Here is an 8,469-nt window from a genome sequence, read left to right as displayed (position 1 = left end):
GCGCACTCTTTCCATCAGAGTAGAAGACAAGCTGCATCACTGAGACAGACTGAAAACAGCAGACGGTATCAATGCGCCATCTGCTGCTTGTTACGACGTTGTTAATACCTTGGTCTCTACCTCTCCGCTACACCTCATTAGCCAAAATGTCGTTATCCAAACGGAGAAAAGTAGATAAGGAGTGTAGAATTTTCAAAGAAAAATGGACCACGTCCTATTTATTTACAGAGATGCACGGAAAACCTTCGTGCTTGGTGTGTTTGCAACAAGTTTCGGTATTGAAGGAATATAATATTCGACGCCACTACGAGACTCATCACAGCGAAAAATATGACGGCTTGCAAGGACAACTGAGAAGAGATAAGATTAACGAATTGCTGGCGGGTCTGAGGAAACAGCAGTCAACTTTCATCCAGAGCCGAGAAGTCAGTGAAGAGCGGTAAAAGCCAGCTACCTAATTGCTAGCGAAATAGCATTAGCATCGAAGCCGTATTCCGACGGTGACTTTGTTAAACGATGCATGATGAAGGCGGCTGAATTTGTATGTCCCGAGAAGCGACAAGCTTTATTGCACATAAAAAAGTAAATTGCACATTTGTCTAAGGAAATATGAGGTGTTTCATGAAATGTTTTGTAAAAGGATAGTTCATTAAATTTCAATATTTTCCTAATGTTCTTGTGCTTCTTTACACCAAAACAAAGGAAAGACATGATATTTGGTTTATTTATAGCAGAGTATGGTATAATTTTAATGGTCCGGCCCACTTGACATCTCCCTAGGCCGTATGTGGCCCACGATGCGAAATGAGTTTGACACCCCTGGGTTAGAGCATTGAGCCAGTGACTGAAAGGTTGCTAGAGCGAATCCCTGAGCTGACAAGGTAAAAATATGTCGTTCTGCCCCTGAACAAGGAAGTTAACCCATTGTTCCTAGGTCGTCTTTGTAAATAAGAATTTGTTCTTAACTGACTTGCCTACTTAAATAAAGGTTAAATAATTACTATGTAGAATACTAGAATGGGTATGAACCTTCTTATGATGGGGTAAATGTTAGCCATATTTTTCAGGGAGTTGGTGTACCATGGTTTGCCAGTGCTGTGATAAGATATTCTGTAAAACAATGCATTTGAAGAATGTATCTGCATTGTATGTTTGTTAGCTAGCTAGCCAGCCAATTTTAGAGGAATGATTCCATTCATTGTTCATAATAACTGCCAATATGCCAACATTCCATTCAAAGATTGCAGTCAGTCCACAGCCATGCACTGGCTGAAATCAGTTGATGATAGGATTTACACAAAATGTAAATGCAACGAGTACTGTATCATATAATAGCACTCAAGCTTTCCCCCCATTTTTCTTTTTTACATTCATGGTCTGTTTACATATATTTTATAGGCTTTTTATACAGAACATTTGTATACAACCTGTATTTATAATTATATGACAATCATTCTATTACACAATTTCTGATATCACATGCCTTACTTTTATTTTCCTGCATAAGTAAAATCAGAATTATTCCACTACTGCCATTCATTCCAATTAGACTGTTTTGGATTTCTCCCTGACCAATATGGCTGACATTTTCACCCTATTCTGTGGGTGTACATACGAACAATGACACGTACAAATACATGTCCAATACTGTATATAGTACAGAGCTATATCCAAGATAGTTCTGTGGCGCAGCACTGCCAGACATAGCCATGGTTTAACTTCCTTACCATTGCCAGCCTTGATATTACTGTCTGTGATGGGTATAAACAGCATTTTCTACTGGAAATGGATGCTAATGATAGTGGTGAGTTATGATCAGAATGGCTGGGTGAGGTGAGTATCATGCTCCGTAATTATCAACCCCTTCAGTACAGATGACAGGTTGTCAGTTAAAATGATGGATTATCAACCAGTTCTAATGGAGAAGGTGGAATAGCAGTTGCCGCCTTGCATTGGTTCACAGTAGTAGTAGTCTACACAGTGCAACAGTGCCATCTAGCTCTCTGTGTCTCCAACACACACTGACTGGTGTTGTGCTGTACGCTTTATCTCTACTCAATAGAGTGTGAACAGAATGTGAATGACTAAATTGGTCACAATAACTTTGGATTAAAAACACAATTTCACATGATTTTAATGGCAGGGGAATTGCTTGTCATTTACTTTCCGTTTTAAGTCTTAATGGAAATGCACGTCGGTTGTTTTTCAAAGGAATGATATTGCACACATGCCGTTCCCTTGTGGAAATGTTGTTTTGAATGGCTTTGTATTTGCCATGTGTTGTGGCTCCACTGTTTAAACAGCATTAAGGCATCAGACCATGTCAAGAAAATAGACCTAAACAAGTCCGATGCACAATGCACAGAATACACTCACAGAATAATGAACTCACATAATCTCTAATAAAGACGGAGCAGTTATTGGGATACCAATGTATCTATAAGGTTTGGGTTGCTGCTAAGTGCTATTTAACATGCTGTGTATATTTCTAATAAGAGCTATTCAAGTACAAATACATGTAATTGATTTAATTATATTAATAGGTTATTGTTCAGTGCTTGTACCTGTCATGCTACTGACCATCTGATTGTTGACCTCTGTTCTTATTGGTCCTTGGTCACAGTGCACGGGGAGAAGCACGAGGACCCGGCCACTCCGTTCATTGCTGATGCCCAGAGCAGCGAGGGCCAGAAGTCGTCCATGCCCAAGGACAAGGACCAGTGGCGACCCGTCATTCAGGGTAGGTGGGGCAGGGCCCCACCTGTTTTGAGACCTACATTTTTAACAAAAAATAATATATATATATATATATATATATATATAAATGTATATACTGTATATACAAAAAACATGGGGGGGGCTTGCCTGTTTTGCATGTTATTTTGGCATGAATACGTGTCACATATCAGTTTGCAAACAATGCAAAAGTTTATAAAGCCGATAAACAAACATGGTCTCTTTTTTGTTTTCTTGAGGAAGGCAGCTCCAAAATGCAGATGTTTCAGCCTAGCTCAGTGCTTTCTGTGGTGGTGGGGCAGGCCAGCAGAAAATAGGAGCATTGCACCGTGATTGGCTCTGTGTTCTGTCACTCATGAGGACCTTACACAATCACCAAGCTTAAGTCCTTTGAAAGGGTAGACATCCAACATTTCAGCCTTTTGGGTCCTGCCGTAGAGTTATATTACAAGTGCCCTTCCAAGAAGGCTCAAGGTCATTGGCTACAGAAATTCCGTCAAATCACATTATATGTACAGTAGCTTTGATTGGACTGATCATGTCAACATCATACTTTCACAATCTTAGCTAGCAGTCATCATCATGAATCCAGTCTACTGGCAAATCCTTTTTAATCCTTGTCATATGAAGAGAAATAATGAAGTGAAAATATAGATACAACGTATTGGTGCTCATCGGCCATTGGCCATAAACATTACACAACAATTTAGAGATTGCAAATTCAACAATGAGTGGTTTGTAAGGAATTGGTGAGGTGACAGTGGCTAACTGCAACCATTGCAACTGGGAATTCAGGAATAAACAGCTCAAACTGGGAAAATAAACTCAGCAAAAAATAAATGTTCCTTTTTCAGGACCCTGTCTTTCAAAGGTAATTTATAAAAATCCAAATAACTTCACAGATCTTCATTGAAAAGGGTTTAAACACTGTTTCCCATGCTTGTTCAATGAACCATAAACAATTAATGAACATCCACCTGTGGAACGTTCGTTAAGACACTAACAGCTTACAGACGGTAGGCAATTAAGGTCACAGTTCTGAAAACTTAGGACACTAAAGAGGCCTTTCTACTGACTCTGAAAAACACGAAAAGAAAGATGCCCAGGGTCCCTGCTTATCTGCGTGAATGTGCCTTAGGCATGCTGCAAGGAGGCATGAGGACTACAGATGTGGCCAGGGGAATAATTTGCAATGTCCGTACTGTGAGACGCCTAAGACAGCGCTACAGGGAGACAGGATGGACAGCTGATCGTCCTCGCAGTGGCAGACCACGTGTATCAAATCCTGCACAAGATCGGTACATCCAAACATCACACCTGCCGGACAGGTACAGGATGGCAACAACAACTGCCTAAGTTACACCAGGAATGCCCAATCCCTCCATCAGTGCTCAGACTGTCCGCAATAGGCTGAGAGAGGCTGGACTGAGCCTTGTAGGCCTGTTGTAAGGCAGGTTCTCACCAGACATCACCGGCAATAACATCGCCTATGAGCACAAACCCACCGTCGCTGGACCAGACAGGACTGGCAAAAAGTGCTCTTCACTGACAAGTCACAGTTTTGTCTCACCAAGAGTGATGGTCGGATTCGCGTATATCGTCGAAGGAATGAGTGTTACACCGATGCCTGTACTCTGGAGGGGGATCGATTTGGAGGTGGAGAGTCCGTCATGGTCTGGGGCGGTGTGTCACAGCATCATCGGACTGAGCTTGTTGTCATTGCAGGCAATCTCAACGCTGTGTGTTACAGGGAAGACATCCTCCTCCCTCATGTGGTACCATTCCTGCAGGCTCATCCTGACATGACCCTCCAACATGACAATGCCACCAGCCATACTGCTCATTCTGTGTGTGATTTCCTGCAAGACAGGAAGGTCAGTGTTCTGCCATGGCCAGCGAAGAGCCCGGATCTCAAACCCATTGAGCACTTCTGGGACCTGTTGGATCGGAGGGTGAGGACTAGGGCCATTCCCCCCAGAAATGTGCGCGAACATTCAGGTGCCTTGGTGGAAGAGTGGTGTAACATCTCACAGCAAGAACTGGCAAATCTGGTGCAGTCCATGAGGAGGATATGCACTGCAGTACTTAATGCAGCTGGTGGCCACACCAGATACTGACTGTTACTTTGATTTTGACCCCCCTTTGTTCATGGACACATTATTCAATTTCTGTTAGTCACATGTCTGTGGAACCTTTTCAGTTTATGTCTCAGTTGTTGAATCTTATGTTCATACAAATATTTACACATGTTAAGTTTGCTGAAAATAAACGCAGTTGACAGTGTGAGGACGTTTCTCTTTTTGCTGAGTTTATGTTTTGAACGATCATTCAACTCGGAATTGTAAATCCGGCATCTTTCTCTTTGATGACAAAATTTGCCTATAAAGGCCCGCCGCGCCACTTTCCTGTTCAAGCACATCACAACAATGTGAGTCCAAAAATGTCTTACGCTGCTTCATAAATTATGTAGGATGCCATAGAGATATGTATCCTGTATCTAAGGAAGAAATACTATGTGTATGTTGTGTAGTAAGCTGTTAGTAGCCCATGTGCCTCACCCTAATAATTTGGTCTATTTTCACTAACGCGGTATTGTAAACACATCGTTTCTGGCCTGTGTGTGCTTGTTTACTAACTTTTTTTGTACAGCTTTGACAGTGCTACTGATAGTAGTGGTGGCGCTTGGCTTGCACGTGCAAATTCAGCACACACAACATTCTATAATAGAATTGTGCTATTTAACGCGTCAAATAGTGTTATATGACGTGTATATTTTTTGACACATAAAGACCCAAACGGCATTTAATGTGCCTCACCTAATAATTTGGTATATTTTCACCTCTTAATTTTGCCTACTGTTCTTACTTGGTGGTGCACATGTAGCCTATAACCTGTTTTAGAGAAATGCATTCATCGAATATTGTGAGAGCTTTCATTGTCTGTTTATATGCCCCCTTCATTTATCCTACGGTTCTGACTTATTGTACAGGGAGTACACTGTAAGACCGGCCAATATTCTGAATTCTGTCGCTGTACATTTCAAAAGTGCTGAATAGGTATATTGACTACGTCCGTCGTCGCTCGCTCATTAATATCTTAACCAACATTACGGATTGCCTCTTATCCGCTTGTAGTCTCCTTATGCCATAGTTTTTACATCTCAATTGTCAGTAGAAACCACATTTGTTTAATCAAGTCAACCATATCAGCTATGTTTTTTTGCTGAATGCCAGATGTAGCAGTGGTAAGGTGTTGGGACTGCTGTTGAGACTCTGCTGTTGGGACAGCTTTATGTAGGCCCTAACAGTTTGTGGGCACTGTTTGTCACCGTTATAGTGCAATTAATGTATTGTTTAGTGTTGTGTTGAGTAGTGGCTTTGCTAGCATGCATCCAACATGTTTTTTGGTTTACCCCACCAAGATTTACATGCTAAAATCTCCACTGACAAGGACAATCCCCCAGCCAAGCCTGGCCCCAGGATGAAAACCATGGGTAAAAGTACACACTGACAGCTGACCACCACTGATTGATATACCCTATGCTGTCTACACAAACATTACAACTAGGAAATATGTTCATTAACTGATTAGGACCGAGTAGTTACTCCTTTGTTTCTTTGGGATTCAAAGTATTGGTCGTGCATCCACTAAATGGTTGTGTTAGCTGTAGCTTTGGATTAAAGCCGGGCCTTCTGAGTGGCACAGGAGTCTAATGCACTGCATCGCTCTGCTAAAGGCGTCACTACAGACCCGGGTTTGATCCCAGGCTGTGTCGCAGCCGGCTGTGACTGGGAGACCCATGAGGCGGCGCACAATTGACCCAGCATCATCTGGGTTAGGGGAGGGTTTGGCCGGCCGGGATGTCCTTGTCCCATCGCGCTCTAGCGACTCCTTGTTGCGGCCCGGGCGCATGCACACAGACTTCGGTCGCCAGTTGTACGGTGTTTCCTCCGACACATTGGTGCGGCTGGCTTCCGTGTTAAGCGAGAAGTGCTGCTTGGCAGGGTCGTGTTTTGGAGGACACATGGCTCTCGACCTTTGCCTCTCCTGAGTCTGTACGGGAGTTGAAGCAATGGGACAAGACTGTAACTACCAATTGGGGAGAAAAAATATAAAATATATATATTTTTAAACAACCTTTGGATAAAAGCCTCTGACTAGCCTAATAAGTGTGTTATATTATCTCATGACAGAGCAGACCAGTGTCATCCCTGTATGGTTTTAATAGATCTGACTACAGCTGTAGCTCTAACCATACATACTCTGCTCCCTTCATAATTGCTTTTCAGTCTCCTCTGCCTCTTTGTCAAAAACACTAAAGACGATGGCATTTAAAAGGCAGATTTCTCTTTAAAAGCTCTCTGCTGGATTTCAATTTTGACTTCGCCTGTGTTGTTCTGCTCCATTGATGCATCGCCAATTGAAAGAGAGAGAGAGGCTATAATCTGTGAATAGATGAGCTGAGAAATTATCCTCCATTATGTGCCTGGATGAGACAGACAGGTGAATACCGTATGCCTTGGAGCCCTGTCTTTCGTCTCTCTTTATACAAGACTGTCTGACTATAGCACCATAATTAGAGAGAGATATCCCTGTAACCTCCCCCTGAAGCTTATGAAGGCAATTTGTGTACGTGTGCACGCGTGTGTGTTTGGGTGTGTGTTCGCGTCCATCTGTGTTTGTGTAGAGCCTGGACCAGTCAAAGCCTAACTGGACACTACGTGTGGTAAGTGACCAGTGTGATGCGGAGGCCATCGAGGTGAGGAAGGACACAGAGACACAGGTTGAGATCAGAGCTATGAAACAGGCCTGGGAGACCGCTGAGACTGGCAGGTGTTTAAAGGTATAGAGCACACTTGATAGTCTCTCTCTTTTCGTTTTCCCCTCTTTCTCTCTCTCTCGCTCTCTCATAATATGGTGATTGAGTATTAATCAATAGTAATAGATGTAACAATATTGATGGTGTCGTGATGTGTTTTCAGGCCCTCCAGTCCAAACTACAGTTGATCAACAAACTCCTACATGGGGCCAATGCAGACACACCCACTGATGAGAGTGGAGAGCAAGGTACCACACCTACATACATGTGACCTGAGTATTTATTTTGTGTATATTTTGTAGAACAATTGATGAAAGGAATGTTCACCTGTTAAAAATAAAAGGTTAGTAATGTGTCCATTTCTGATTGGTTCCCCTGCAGTTATCCACTCCCAGTTTCCTGATGCACCTATGAGTCCGTCCAATCAGGAGCTGTCTCTCCTCAGCCAACCAGATCCCTCCCAGCCCCACGTACCCATGGACTACACCCCCTTTATCAGGTCTCTCACTCTCTCAGTACAAAGACCCCCCCCCCACCTCACTTCACTCACTCTTGCTCTCCCTCTTTTATTCCTCTACATTACTGCTTTTGGTGATGAGTTTGGTAAGAGGGAAAGTGGTCTCCCCAGCCCATAGATTACAATCCACTCTATCAGAAGCCATTTCACCAGCTGTGCTCCACTCTCCCCCCTCCCTTCCTCTCTTCTCTCCTCCCCTCCCGTCCACTCCGTGGCTGTATTTTCCACTCTCTGTAACCCACAGTAAAGAGATGTGTTCCCTCACCACCCCAGACTAGCCCGGCCGACAGGTCTCTGCAGGGTCGGGAGGTGATACACAGCCTGGTCTGGCTCATTTCCTGCTGTCACTGGACAAGCTCTTTTCATCTGCATCATGGCTCTCTCTCTCTCTCTCTGT

The sequence above is a fragment of the Salvelinus sp. IW2-2015 genome, linkage group LG14, assembly GCF_002910315.2.
Source record: "Salvelinus sp. IW2-2015 linkage group LG14, ASM291031v2, whole genome shotgun sequence".
Lineage (NCBI taxonomy): Eukaryota > Metazoa > Chordata > Actinopteri > Salmoniformes > Salmonidae > Salvelinus > Salvelinus sp. IW2-2015.
The sequence above is the reverse complement of the archived record's forward strand: the minus strand, read 5'-3'. Positions refer to the sequence as shown.